Source organism: Pteropus medius, unplaced genomic scaffold (genome assembly GCF_902729225.1).
Source record: "Pteropus medius unplaced genomic scaffold, Ma_sr-lr_union100, whole genome shotgun sequence".
Classification (NCBI taxonomy): Eukaryota; Metazoa; Chordata; class Mammalia; order Chiroptera; family Pteropodidae; genus Pteropus; species Pteropus medius.
Genome location: NW_024346062.1, coordinates 8,642,179 through 8,658,182, shown reverse-complemented (window position 1 = coordinate 8,658,182; position 16,004 = coordinate 8,642,179). Strand labels below are relative to the sequence as shown.

Below are 16,004 nucleotides of genomic sequence, written 5' to 3'. Positions count from 1 at the left end.
CTTTGAATAAAATACAATGGCCACTCACATTGCAGCTTTTCTTGCTATTTTTACATGCTGAATTGGTGAAAATCCCATTATTTGTACATCATCCACACAGGTCATATATAGCCTTTAAATTACCCTGTGAGCTATAAGTGTCAAAGGTAAGGAAATGCAGATGATAGTAAAGAAATGCTTCACTATCCTTAAAATTCCTGAGACTTTCTCTTAATCTATCTATCTTCTTTTAACTTTTACTCAACTCTGAAGTTGGTCAGTTCAGGCAATGGAGAATGAGAAAGTTAAGTAGTCAATATACTCTATGTTTGTGGCAAGGCTGTGGAACCATCCCACTGGCCACACTGAGGAATGTGAGTCCCTAAAATCATCCCATGTGTCTGGCTCCAGGCCCCAAAATACCATCAGCAACAAGTATCCAGTTGGCAACTATATCTTTCAGACTCACTCATACACACACACCTATATATATACCCACATATCACATTTCCCTTCCCAGTGAGGTAAGGATGCCTTTTTTTGTCTTGAGTTTCTAGTAATAACTTAAACTATGGTGGGTTAGAATGTCATATCCACAAGCACTTTCTTAAGAGGTTTCCTGACACCATGGCTTCCAATTGGAGTGTTTTTAAATCTCCTTGCACATTGAAACCCCTATATCTCTAGTATTAAAAAGCAAGTACGCAGATAAAACAGAAACACACTACCTATGTAACAAGGAGATTGTTGAGCTTGCTTCAGTGTCAAAATGTCATCTGTGCTGGTAAATGTTTTTTTTAATTCTCTAAAAAAATGTTTCTCTTCATCTGTGAAAAATTTAAACTGAATTGAAAACTCTTTGGGAATGCAACCCCTGTGTGATTGACAGTGACAAGCACACATACCTTCAAAGCTCCACTGTAATGTTTATACTTAATAAAAACAAATACTGTGGCATCTGAGAGTAGCCTAGTCAGCCATGCAGTTTTCTACCTGGCATCTTGTAAATTAATCTGGGTGTTTATGCTGTAGATCATTCATGATGAACATATTGCTATAGCAACATGCATTTCTTCCATTTTTTCCTGCTAATTACACTAACATCACCATCAGCTACTAAATCTTTGAATTACTAATGAATGTATGTGAAGAGCAATGTCTTGATAACACTCTTTCAGTATGTCTTCATCTATAAAGAAAAGAAAAAATATATTTGGTAATTTTTAATTTATTGTTAAACCTTGTCAATATAATGTTAATCCATACTCACATTTGAACATGTTGAAGGATTTAGGAGGTGTCTCCATAGAACAACATACATCTCAAAGAGAGAGAGCCTGGTGGTCTCTGCTCGAATTCTTTCCTCCAGTGCCCATTACCACACCATTTTATCATTTTTGTCTACATTGAATTAACATAGGACCACAAGAAAGTATTATTTAAACCTGTGAATTGCTAAGGCTCAAGTTTCTGTAACTCAAGCACCAATATTATAAATATTCAGATTTCTTTAAATTAAGCCTTTTGGTAGTGTATCTAATGAAATACTGCAGAGATTTTAGTTGCTATGTAGCACATAGGTAAGACACTTCTGGAAAATTCATGCTCATCAAAACTGTAAGAATAAAGATGGATCTACCCTAGGTAATTCTCCAAAGCATTGCATCTTGGGAGCGCTGTTTAGTATTCATCTCAGTTGTACATTGATAGTATTAAGAAAAGCTTTTACTTTTTTAGGCCATCAAAGTTCTATGTAGGTCCCAGAAACATATTCCCTAATGATGTAACTTATTAGTGCTCACTACAAATATGTCTAAACACAGGCAAGCCTTTTAGGCCCCAAAGTCTCGTTCAGATCATTAGTAAAGATGAAAATTTCTGAGATGATCCAAGTAGAGTGAAAATAAAGGTTTTCTCCACTCAGTACATATTGAATGTCAGGAAAAGGCAAATAAGGGACAATGGTGGTAAGAATGATAGCTGGATTTCCCTAGCTAAGTAAACTCCTCCAATAAAACCTAATGATCTTTGGGTAACTTTCAGGCAGACTGCCCCCACAAAATTTCCTTTTCTAGGTTTTCTATATATTCTAAGTTAAACAGAAGTGAGATAACGACTATAAAAAAGATAAAGAAGGAACTGACCCATTGGAACTTTAATATGTTACTCAATAGTCTAATTTCAAATTTGTTTTTCTTAACTTTGAGAATGTTGATATATTATTGCACATTTGTCATTGTGAGCATTATGACTATGTGAAACTATTTCCATGTCTTTCAATGTTCATGTGCAGCAATAAGAAGAAAATGTTTGTCATGCAGCAATAGAAAACCATTACAATAAATTAACCATCAAAGAAATGATCATAAAGATCATCAAAAGAATTACTATTATTTGTTGAGATACTATTATTCTTTTTTGCCATTTTTTCAGCATCATTAAATTAAATAATGAAAAATGTACAATGACATGTGTGTTCTCCAACAAGACCTTGTATTATGACATTTCCTTTTTCCCACAGAGAGTAAGGAGGAGAATCCAGAAAAGATTTCCCTCTTGTGATCAAACATTCAATGATTGTTACTTTTGGGACATGGAATCCAGTAGCAACCATTGAAGTTAGAAGAGAGTGGGTAGTGAGTCTCAGCTGTCTTTCTCTGCAAGAGAATGAAGCATTTCAGAATCAGTTTATTGCTGGTAAGGTTACTGTGCATATATAACAGCCTCTCTGCATCTCCCCTGTCAGAGCATGAAAAGTCTAGTGTGAGTGTGAATAGATTTGATGAAAGTTACTTGAAAGTAAATAATTCAATATATTAAGCCATTATTTTTATTACTTAACAACTCTAAATTCATGATGTATATGTGAGTAATTTATCAAAGGAACGGTTGGAAGAATGAGTAGTGCTTTGATCATCTATTGTTCTTGGCAGAAAAAAAACTGCACCACTTGGGATGGAATTCAGAAGAAATAAGTACAAATCTGACTTTTAAAAATGTGAAAAAAAGTTGTATGTGTTTATATAAATACATGATAATGTGTAGGCAAATATACAACAAAAGTAGATATCAGGTAGGTAAGATTAAGAAAGAAAGGGGCAGGTTTTTAATATTTTCTTTACACACCTTTGTTATTTAACCTCTTATAAAACAAGCACAAGCTCCTCTTTTAATTACAATTATGCAAATATACTTTTAAAAAGAAGTCTTCTACCTGATGAGAAATAGCATTAGATGTAAAAATGAACTGTTTCCTCTTTTACTTTTCACATCTCAGGATTTTTCCATTCAGAAGGGAGACCATAAATGAAATTTTTTATTAAAGAAAAATCATTTACAAAGCTTTACAGAGGAAGACTTTTTTTAGAAAATTTGCTAAAAGAAAATCGCTTCCTAGCTGAGACCCTGAATGCCCAGTTGCAGCTGAGAGTGAATTTTTAATACCTAGTTAAAAGTTCTTGGTAATAGAGGTTTATTATATAAGCATTAACAAACCCTTAATTACATCAGTGTTTGCAACAAGTCCAATTGCATTATCCCGGTGGTTCCGTACTTTATGTATATATTATGTCTATCTGACTCAATTAGCCCTCCAACATAATCAATACAGAAAAGACTAAAACAATTAGCTTCCTTTTCACACTCTCAAAGTTAGTCAGAGAATAGCTTAAAATAAATCTTTATTCCCCACAATTTGGATTGTGTGGGCTGCCAGTATCCAGAAGGTTTCCAACATGGACCATATAATAGTTATCACTGTGTAATTTAAGTTCATTCATACTCATTCTGGTGTTTCAGGGGAGTGGGAGCCTAATACAAAATGATCTTTTAAGAATACTAAATGAGAAGACACGTTTCCAACTTCTTGAAGCAACAAAAACTATCACAAATATTATATAGTGATTAAAATATCTCTACTCTATCTTTCTAGAAAAACAGAAACTAGACTTGCCAGTTATCTTATTTCTTTACTGAGTTCAACTATGGTTTGATCGAATCAGCATTTTTTTTATTGTTCTGTCTTGGCCAAAATGCTACATGTCTCAAATTTGCTTTTACTATAAAAGCAAATATAATCATTCAAATATTTAAACATGTATAAAACCTCATTAAATTTCTGTACAGAAAAGCACAGTCCCATAAAAATGCAAAAACTCAAAGATGTCTTATTTAGAGACCACCTGAAATGTCTCTTCCAAAATGTGATTTGAATTCACATCAGAGAAAGCTCAGACAGGCCAACTTTTGTCAATTATTGTCAATTAACATTCTTCTTTGCATCAACTGTGTATTACTTAAGGAAGCACCAGCAGAGGAATCAGAAGATCCCAGCTATGGCAACAAGTTGCTGTGTGATCTCAGGTAAACCCCTTTACCCAAGAGAGAGGCTGTTTCCTCTTGGATTAGTTGCAGATAGCAACGCTTTTCTTATTTATCTCAAGGAATTACAAGAGCTCAAATGAGATAACAAATTTTGCATTATCTTTTGCCTTATCTTTCTTCTTCATCTTTCTGACAGAATTATTTACTAGACTTTATAATGTGTTATTGTAGTTTAACATATTTATATGTCTATCTTCTCCATTATATTATACATTATTCTAATGCAGATATGTGCCTTTTTTTCCCCTTAGATCCCAATTACCGTAGAATTATAATACATATTTGTGAAGTAAAACATTGCTACTAAAGAGTAAAGCACCACATAAATGCAAGGTGTTGGGTATGATTTTACATCAGCATTGACAACAGGAGTCAGTCTAAGGATGAACGTATCTCTATGACATAGTCATTTTACTCTGAAGGGCATTGTACTCTGAATTGAAGGGATCCATATTTCTCCCTAAATTTGGTGCTATAACCAAGGTCACCTACTAAGATCATCTACTAAGCCATGGCTTCCTCATGAACAAGTTCCTTACAAAACTAGTTGTTTTAGCTTTTATTTCCCATCTCACACTGAATGAAGTACATTCCATAGTGGGAGTTTGTGTCAAAAGGAATGCAAATAAACCAAATAAAAATAATTATTAAGCTGTAGACTTTCTAAATAAGGTCCCTAAATACAACTACAAGAGTTCTGCATTTTAAAGACAGTTTGTACAAACATGAGCTCTTTACTCTCAAACAGAAAAAAATAAAGAAAGAAAGAAAAGAAAAAAAGAGAAATAATCCACATTTCCAGCAAAAACTGTGACAAACATCAGAAAAATACTTTTTTTTTTAATGTACAAAAGGAAATCTACTTCAAAGATACCATGGCTGCCTGTATTCTAGCATTACATATACATTAATAATGATTTATTTGCTTCTTTTTAGCAATGATAAAAAAATATGTTTTTTGGCTGAGTAGAAATTCCAAAAGCAAAGGACCTATTAATTTTTGGAATCACTCAAATATTATATAAGAGAATATCATAATAGCAGGAAACTAAAAATTAAAAAATCAACAAGTTAAAAGTTAATATGTGTGGATAAAATTATTTCATTTCAGTAATTTAAAAAAAATCCTTTAGCAAAACTGAACATTCATTAAATAAAAAAAGAGAATTTAGTAAAATAATAATTTTCATACCATCAGTGCCTGGACAAAAAAATGAAAACACATGATTAAAAATAAATATAATGATTGAGAAATATGTTAGAAAATACAAGGCTTTGTCCTAATTCCACTTCTTAATATTTAATATAAAGTCCTAATTTAGCATCTCAAGTTGTTAATTTTTTAATTTTGTCATTTCATTAGGATTTCTTTGCTGCACCATTTTGCAAGTATGAAATTGAAGAAAAATAATTCAAGTGACTTGTGTAGGATCAAATAATAAATTCATAGCAGAGTTGCCAATGCACTAGAATTCAGTGGCAGAATCTCAGACCATTTCCATCTCAGACCATTGTGCTGTTCTCGTCCCTGCCCTATTAATTCCCATCGCACTGGAAAATATGTTTACAGATGACTTAAAGCTGATACACTAATTTTGTTGGGAGAAAACAATTTTCAATTATGCTTCAAGGAATCATATTGCTTCTTCATTAAAAGGACAATTTTTTAAAAGAGACTTTTTTATTTAATGTTGGAAACATGGGATATTGAAATATAGATGATAAAATATTGTTTTATAAAGACTATTTGTTTTGAACTTCTCCAAATCCAAGTATGATTAATTTATAGTCGCTGGCATTCCTTAGTACTTTAGACAAAGGTCAACAGAGTGGAGAAGAGCAATTGATAAACAAATCGGATGAGAGGTGGTTCAGCTAAATCACAAAAATATCCAAAATCTAAGTAGGAGCATTCTAAACTTTTGCCACCAAGGATTTTCACTTTTAACTATTCTTCACCAAGGAATCTATCTTTTGAAAGATCTTCTTTATGGCATAAATTACATTTAATATTTTTAATGAATATAAGTTAAGTCTTACATACTGAGTTGATGCAATTCCAGCCAAAAGCAAAGAGCCTAATTATCCTCCATAGCCTTATCAAAGGTAAATATATACTTCTTCTTAGGTGTGTTGAAACAATGAAAAGGCTCACACTAGGATCTCTAAGAACTATTATGTTAGGGAATCCAGTTTTCCTCCATACCTCAATGTCCAAAACACCCTCCTGTTTTGAATACTCATGACATGAAGAGTCATTGATTAATTAATTTATTATCTTCTTTTTGGTGCTCAACTATCAGGAAGTCCTGCTGAATCTACCTCCACAGAATATCTCCAATTTTTCCATTTCTCTCTGTTTCTTTTCCTACCTTTCTTGTTCAAGGCATCATCATCTTTTTTTATGGGCCACCGTAACAGCTGCCAACCTGGCTTCATTTCCCTGCCTTCATTTTCCTCTTCTTAAAATTCATTCTCCACACAGAATTTGGAGGGTTTTGTTTTTGTTTTTTGTTTTTAAGGCGAGGCAACCCTTGGATGACCTCGCAGGTCGCAAGGACCTTGTCAGTTTACAATCCTTTATTTATTAATTTATTTATTTTTTATGCCTACAGCACGTGGTCTTCCTAAGTAGTATCCCATCCAAGTATTAACCAGGACTGACACTGCCTAGCTTCCGAGATCAGATGGGATCAGGCGTGTTCAGGGTAGTATGGCTATAGACTGGAGGAGTTTTCTTAATGTGTCAATCAGATGATGTAGCCCACCTATTTAAAGTTCTTCAGTGATTTTTCATTGCATTTAAAATAAAACCCAGACTCCTTTCCATGATCTACAAGATGTCATAATGATCTGACCCATTCCTTCTTCTCCAACTTCACTTTCAAACTACTCCTTTTCTTTCTGTACATTCTTTGAATTTGCTGTCACCTCCACCTGGAATTCTCTTCTCTCTAATCTTCCCATGGCTGGATCCTCCTGACTATTCAGATCTCACTTCAAAGGCACCTATTCATGGAGGCCTTCTCCGATGCCTTAATCTGTCACAGTCCTTTCATATATCTAACACATTACATTATTTAACTTTTTTATTAACACTTTTATCACTATCTAAATTCATCATATTCATTAATCTTTTCACTTGTCAATATCTCCAATTAGATTGTAAGTTCTATGACAATGAGAACTGGCACATAGTAGACATTCAATAAATAGCTGTTGAAAAGAAGAATGAATGTTATAAGCTAATTCTTTTAACTTAAACTATCTGGGAATATATCTGATCTCCTCTATTAAATGTGTTATTCATACTCATTATGGATGTTCACCTTTGTTCTTTTTTTCCTACACATGGTAGATAATTAATCAAGTCTTTTAGTAAATGAATAAAAAAATCTATAAATCATTTTATTTCCATCACAGACTTCTGTGCTTCTGTGCTAGGCACAATGATACACTCTGGATTATTATGGGAAGCAAAGTTCGTAAGTGAAGGACTAAGAAGGAAATTAAGAATCAATCCTTGCCTTCTATCTAGAGAAGCACATGGAAGCAATAAACTATAATATAAAGAAGAGTGAAATAAATACAGCTAGAGGATGGGAATTAAGATCAGAGGAGTCTGATTATGAAGGCGGGCTAGAGTCCAAGGCATGTGTAAGGATATAACAAAAAGTAAAACTAAAGGTTGGGAAGATTTGAGTGGCATCTTAATTTTGCCGAAGTAAGAAACTATTTAAAAAGAGGATAAATGACAAATTTGCCCTCTGTTTAGATGGAATTTCCACCAAGAGGCTTTCTCCTTCTCTCAAAGAATTGGTTAGGGAACCTCATAGAATCTCTTACTTTCCAATTAGACAATCTAGCCTATTGAATTGTAATTGCCAGTTTGATTTCGCCGTTGTCTCTAAACTCCAGAAAGGCAGTACTGTGGATATTTTACTCATCATTTTATCCCAAGATTCTGGCAAAGCACTTAAATCGTCATCAATAAATAATTTCAGAAAGAAAGAAAAAAATAAGAAGATGAGAAGACAGGAGGAAGGTAGGAGAAAGGGAGGGAGGAAGGGAGGATATGCAAGCCAGTCTCCTTCCTACTCTGCACCACTCCTCCCATCTAGCAGTGGGATGAGCAGCATCTTCTCTGCTGCCCACCATTCGAAAATCTGGATATGGTTCATCAAGTGAATGTAGTTGGCAGAATAAGCTATTAGCAGCATATCAAATACATCATATTCATAGTAACAAAAAATAAAGCCAATTCCAACAGTTGTATTTATAGGTTATATCTTTTGCAGGCTTAAATTGAAGAAACATTTTAAACATTTATTCAGATTTCAAAACCATGTATTAGTCATTGATTTAATATATTCTTATACATGTGTTCAATATTTAGGAAATTTACTATTTTTGTCTTAATTAAAACTTGTCTTTTTTAACTTGCAGCAAGCTAAATCATATGTATTGTCATAGTTAGAACTCTAAACTCTAAACTTCACTTGTTTGACCAGGTCGGTCCTTACCATAAAAGCCATTCTGTAGTGAGAGCATTTGAAGTATAAATGTATATGGTGCCTTATTTGAAATTGTCCATATATATACTGCTTGAAACATAAGCAGCAAATAGTATAAGAGAACTTTCGATTCTATCCTGTGTGTCTTTCAGCCCATAATTTTACATTGGAACAAGCTCACTAGAAAAAACTAAATGAGGACAAGGATTAGCCTACTTTGTTCTTCTTTAATAAGGAGATTGTCTTGACCTTCAGTTTCACCATTTGTTTCAGAAAAACTGTTCTACACAGTGAAAATGGCTCCTTATACAACACAAGAATGAGCAACTGCAGCTCTAAACCTAGATCTACAAAAGGTTTCTTATTCAACAGATTAATGCCTTCATTAATATTAGTCTCTTCAGTTATAAAAAAGATCTTTTAAGTGAAAATAATCAATAGAAAGTTGATATAAGTATATAAAAATAATCTATTTTTGACATTAGCATATTTCAGTGATATTTTATTTTGGAGTAATGTGAACCATATTGATCATTTGTCTGCCAATTCAATGTGTTTGTAATACAAATTCATCACGTCACTTGAGATTTCTTGAAACAAAAATAAGGTGTTACCTGCCTTCAGAATCAAAATGTCATTTCCAAAGGGTCTCAGAATATATCCAGACAAAGTGAAGTGTGTCTAGGCCATTCAATTTTTAGATCCAATGAATATTTAGATTCAATTATATTTATGAAAATATCACCAGTCTTCTAAAACCTATACTATACTTTCTGCTTCTTGATAAAATAAGTTAATCTTAAAAACAGTTGTTTATGTACTCAGTTTCTTTCCCTTACTGCACTGGGGAGTAAAGGTAGCAGTATGGGAAGTAGGAAGAACAGAATTTTGAATTAGAACTCCCAGTTTTGAGTCCTGGATCAATCATTTACTACCTGTGCAATCTTGGGAGACTAATTTTATCTCTCAGAGCATTTTGAAACCCTTAGTTTCTTTGTCAACACACAGGCATAAGAATGCATACAGTAGTATAACTTATCTCAGCTGATTGCAGTAAACATATTATCTAAGGATCAGTGTGTAGAGTGTTATACAAATGCTCATTATTATGTTACTATAATCTTTTAAATTCAGTCTGTATTATGGGAAATGTATAATAAGGTATACATTTTTGAATATTTGTTAAATATAACAAGGTATGTATTTTTGACAAGCTTTCAGATCGAGTGTTAGGTCATCTGCACAAAGTTCAATGCTCCCAGATCTAAACAAAGTTGTATCACACAGACTTCTCATATTGAGTATTTTCCTTGACACTGACAAATCTCTGGTTGCCAAAGTGTACAGAAGATGAATATACTTGGGCAAGATCAAAACATAATAAAGCACCTCACATTTGATGGTGCCTGGCAAACCCTCAACACAATGGTTGAATGAATCTTCTCTATGGATAAGATGAAGGTCTTTTTGGTCAATTCAATCTGTCAGTCAATTTGCACCATTAATTTTTAATCCAAATTCCCTGACTGCATCCTAATAAATAAGGATGTTTTGTATTAATGTCCCTGAAGCCTTATACCAAGCCAGACTTTGAAATACACTGAGCCATTTTGGGCCATATTTTCCTCCTAAAAGTCAACTTGTCCGTACATATTGGTACTACTAGACATCTGTTTAATAACTTTGCTAACCAGCTCAAACACGTAGTAGTTTTTTATGTATTTTTATTCTTCCTTATAACAACATGGAAAAAATTGTGTTTGTGAGATAAATCATTGCACATATTTTCTCCGAGCAGATTTTGGAATTCTCCTAAAATAAAAACATGAAGAGCCATAGAAGAGGACTGGGATAGCTAGCAGACTAGAGCTGGCACTAGTGAATGCCAACTAATACAATTTTTATGGAGCAAATATATTCTTTTGTTGTTTTTGAAAATGAATTGCAGAAACTGAAATATAATTCCTTTTTAGGCAATTTTTGTAACTCTAATGGACTTAGAAAAAACAAGAAGACCAAAGATAAAGCTCTCTGACATCTGGGACTTCCCTACCTTACCATCAGTTCTTGGGTCTCCTGCTCTGCCCTTATTGACCATGTGCTTCTTATCTGATCCAGTGTCTGAGAGCTACCTTTTTCCTACTTAAAAATTAAGTCAACTACCCTCCTTTCATAGTGTCTTTCCCACCATTAGTCTCTGCCCTACATAGCCCTATTCTATTATAGTTCTAGCAGTTGTATTTCTCACTCAGAAATTGTTAAAAAAGAACAGAGATTTAGCAGACTGTGGCAATGGGAAAAGAGCCTGAAAATTATAAGGGCAGAAGTTGAACAACATTGTATGTTGTTTTTATGAAAATACAAATTGCTGAGAATAATTCTTAAAATGCAGATTTACCTTAAATAGAGAAGTCCTAACATTGTAATCTTAAATTTTGGCAGTTACACATGGTTCATTACTTTAATATTCAATTATATTAATGGTAAGTGATTTCTATATTCATTAGGTTTCATATGTAGTCTGAGAGACCTGTACATATGGAAAAATGGAAATAAATCTTCCTATCTGCTGAGTGAAATAGAAAGTGCTTTGTTGTAGTGTTGTTATGGTTGTCATTGTCCATGTTGGTGGTGATGATGAGGTAATTTTTGTTTTTGTTTTTTTCATTAGACATGGATACGCAGCAGAATTAGATGTAAAACTGAACTTCAAACATACTCTTGGATTGAAATAACTTCATGGATATCTGTCTAGACATTTATTTATGTAAACATACCATTGATACTTTAATAATCTGGAAATTGAATTAAATGTAGTAAAGTCAGTACAAAAGGCAAACTATATTCATAAGAGATATTAAAAAGCTTTATGTGTTTCTTTGCAGAATAAACCATAGAAACAATGTGAATATCATTTATATGTCACATACTTTATATTTTGTATGGTTCCCAGATCAATGTCAATGATCCTACAAAGAAAATAAAGTTTCAGACTTATAATTTGTACTAAAAAAAATATTCATTTCAGTGAATGGATGCAAGACTAGATGACCAAATGACTCCAAGTAAGGAAAGAGAACCTCAGAGCAATTGACTCACCAGAGATGGCACACTGGTACATTTTAAGATACTGAACTTTAAAACAGATATTTTGACTATAATTTCATCATGCTTTTGACTTCTCTATTATTCTCTTTCCAACAAATGATATTAATTTCATCTATTCTTTTTTTGATCTAAGATATCCTGGGTAAGTAAAGTCCAATGTAATTTTTAGCTTTATCAATCAAAATTGCCTATAAATTCTTAGCATTTGCTTTCTAGATAAATCTGGACAAAGAGAGACATACTGGGGAAGAGATGCATAGAGAGTTGTGCAGTCAAATCAGAGTCATGAGAGAAGAAAACAAAGAACATTTTCTGATTTAAGAGCAGAATCAAAGAAAAATAGTATATTCACCTTCAATTCATACTGGAGATTCTACTAAAAGCAACGATAGCATCAGCAATCCTGGTTTTCCTCTTTAAAGAACAAAATATCTTTGGACTTTTTCTAGACCCAGAGTTCTCAACCAGAAAATCCCAATTAGTTGGCTGTGGGGGTTGGGGGGTAGAAAGTAACATTTCAAATTTCATTCATTTATTATTAAATAATATAAACTCAAGTTTGCAAAAACTTTAATTTATACAAAAGTTAGAGTCAATTTAATCTTATCCCTAAAATGAAATCACCCTTCATGTGCACCTCAATATCACTTCTTAAGACTTAATAATTGAGTGGAATAACCACTGAGACTCTGTGAATTGCTTAGAACCCAAAGCATATCTGGTGGGTCTATGGGAAAGTTGAAGGCTTGAAAATACTCTCCTAGACAGATGGGTCTAACCTAATGAAACACTGGGTACATATTTCCCAAAACCTGTTAAAATGGTAAGGCATTCACTAGAGCCACTGATTTCCCAAAAGATGAGGAAATGGGAAAAAAGCAACATTTAAATGAACTTAGTTGCTGTGGACATTTAACCCAATGGACCAAGAAAGATTATTTCTGTATAATTATCTTGCCAGACATTGGCTGGAATTTAAGAGTAAAGTAAACATGAGTAACTGGGAAATATTACACTGTGTATGAGTTCCAAGTTACATTGATTTCATCTTTGTCAATGTTCTTTAGGTATTTTCAGAGAGTGATGGCATTTATTTTCGTAGTCAAATAAAAAAAAGGTTTTTCTTAGACAAGGAATTCCATCATTTCTGAACTTTTACAACTGTGTGCTCTACCTATCATTTTCATATGCTTCCTTAACCAGCAAATGATGTGGTAAAATTGTGGGTAGTGGCAGCATGAAGAACAGAACCATTTTAATTTCTCCCATCTGGCATATTAGCATTAATAAAAGATGTTTAAAAAGAGAAGCCTTGAAAGGCTTTCACCTCTTGATTTAACAAGATAATAAGGAAAGCTTGCAATCTGCCACTAAATATAACCGATTAGAATAAGAGTGAGTATAATGTGATGATCACCAAAATTAACCTTTGAGACAATTTTTAAAACCTTGCTGATTACAATACAATCATGTTAAGACCAGCATTGAAACTGTTGTTGTTACTTTTTATTACAAATATAATAGGAAAGTTCCATTTCATTCTCATATAGACTACATAGATTAATAGTATCATAATTAAGATACCTACAGCTGCATTATCTGTCAAAGTGACCATTACAGACCTCCCACTCTATAAAATCAGTTGCCTTAGTATTACTACTGAATCATTACATTATTTCTTTAGAATAAGTACAACATAATACTGATTCTATATTTATCTGTTTTGTTGTTTTTACGCCATCACTCCTCTTGCTAACACCTCATTAATATTTTCCTATTTACCATGTGTTTTTGATGGGACAAGGGGGAAGATTTTACTTACCCTGGCAGTTTCTCAATTAAAATGGGATTTGGGGATCATATCTTTCTTAATTGGAAAATTACCTGAGTGGTTTGTTCAAGTTTTTCATAGCTTTGTTGGCTGATCTTTTTGACCACAACTACAGTTCAGAAGAACATCATAACTGACACTACAGAGAGTAATAAAATTAACAGCTCACAAAGGAGTTTAAAACAAATGCAATCTCAATTTATTTCTTCAAGTTACCCTTGACCGTGCATCAGATGAGGTACTTCAGATGGTTATTTTAAAGGGTAAAAAACCAGGCTAGGAGTAAAATTTTGTTTACGAATATACTTGTTTCTACTAAAACGAATTTATAATTGTATCAATGAGATCATCTGCTCATTCTGATATCAAGACGCACCTAGTTATAAAGGACAGGCTTGGTTATATAAGCTATGCCCATGTTAATCACTGCTGTAAGTGACGGTAGAGTTTTGCTTTGTTTTGTTTATTCAAGGCAAAATTTGGTAGTATGCTGCATAGAGCTTAGAACTAAGTAATAGAGGATATTCCTAAAATATCCTTAATGCAAATTTTAAATACTTATAGAGCAGGAAACATATATGCAATGAATTAACAAGCACATGGGAAGTGAAGGCTTGTTAGTTTAGCTTTGACACATGTGGCATCCAATCCTCAAGGCTACTTTTGTGTTACAAAGACACAAATCAACCTGTAGCAGTCACAATGGATATGTCCATGTTTCATACTCATCTCCACTATATATCTTGTTTAATTTCTCAATTGAAATCAACTGTGTATATATTTAAAAGTCCAATTCGAAAAGCAGTGCAGACTGAGGGACAATAATGAGAATTCTGTGCACAGAATGAGGGCTGAATGTGGTCCATAGGAGGAACGATAAACCCATGGTAACCATGGCAGATTTTTATTTTTAGACATTCTCAAGTAACGAAAATCTTTTGACTAGAATTTTCTTTAGATTAAAGAATCCAATCATAAAATATCCTACTTAATATTCAGGGTTATAACAATATATAATACAATATACTTAAATTACTAAAAATTAGGAAGAAATAAACAATTTAAGTCTTCATTCATTCTTCATATGGAAAAAGCTGGGGATTTGGAGCTTGCATAGCATTTAGGAAGAAGTATGATTTCTAATCTACTATGTTCAGTATTATTTTCATGATACCAAAAATACATTTTTTTTATTCTTTTAAAAATTCTTTAAAAATATTGAAAACCGAATTCCACAGATGCGCAGAATGGGTCATGTGTATTAATAGCCATGAGCACTATATTTTAGATAAAAAGATTTACATGTATCATACAATCCTTTTATTTTGTTTCATTTTTTTATTAATAAAGACTGCCAAATCTTCTAAATAGTACATTATTATCACATTCATGAAAAAGAAAAATAATTTTTTTTTCTGACATAAAAGTAAAATTGGAAAAGAAACATTGATTAATTTTCCTAAAGCTAAAGGATATGAACAAGCACTGCTTTCAATATTTCAAAGACTTTTTAAAAATACCAATGGAAAAGAAATATTTTAAATTATCCTTAAACTTCCATCTTTTGCAAAATAAAGAATAATTGATTCAATGTTTTCTAACCAAAAGCATTAAAAATTCTCCAATGAACATTTATTCACTAAGAATCTGTCCTCCTGGCAAGTTTTTCTGGAAAATTTGAAATTCCTTTGATGGCGAATTTTCCAAGAATTATACAAAACGTTTAGACAGTTTCAACAATGTGGATATATCATAAAAGTAAACTCTTTGTTTAACAAAGCTACTAGACATGTATGTTTATCACACTGCTTCAATGGCTTTGGCTTTGTTCAGAAGAAGCTGGCTTGATGAATTCAAGGTTTCCATTTCTATTTCTCCTGCCAAAGGGTATGGATGAATCACTAACAATTCATCACCACTACTAGAAAAGTAATACAGAGCATATTCCATATTAATTCCATGTTGTTAGTATCCACTTTGTATACAGAAAATGATATAAACAACTCCCTTTAAATCAACTACACTTCTAAACTTTAATTAAAACATCAACCGTACCAAAATAGAAAGTCAACACAAATCATCGTGAAATAAAAATCAATACATAGCACTGAAAAATTAATTTGTGTCAGATCCTGGTTTTTAAATACAAGAAAGAAAGAAAGAAAGAAAGAAAGAAAGAAAGAAAGAAA

The 16,004-nt window shown here is 32.7% G+C and overlaps 1 pseudogene; it reads right to left on the bottom strand.

Moving 5' to 3' along the window:
- Positions 1–6,968: 6,968 nt before the first annotated feature.
- On the bottom strand, positions 6,969–7,087 carry LOC120612636 (uncharacterized; annotated as a pseudogene).
- Positions 7,088–16,004: the final 8,917 nt, after the last annotated feature.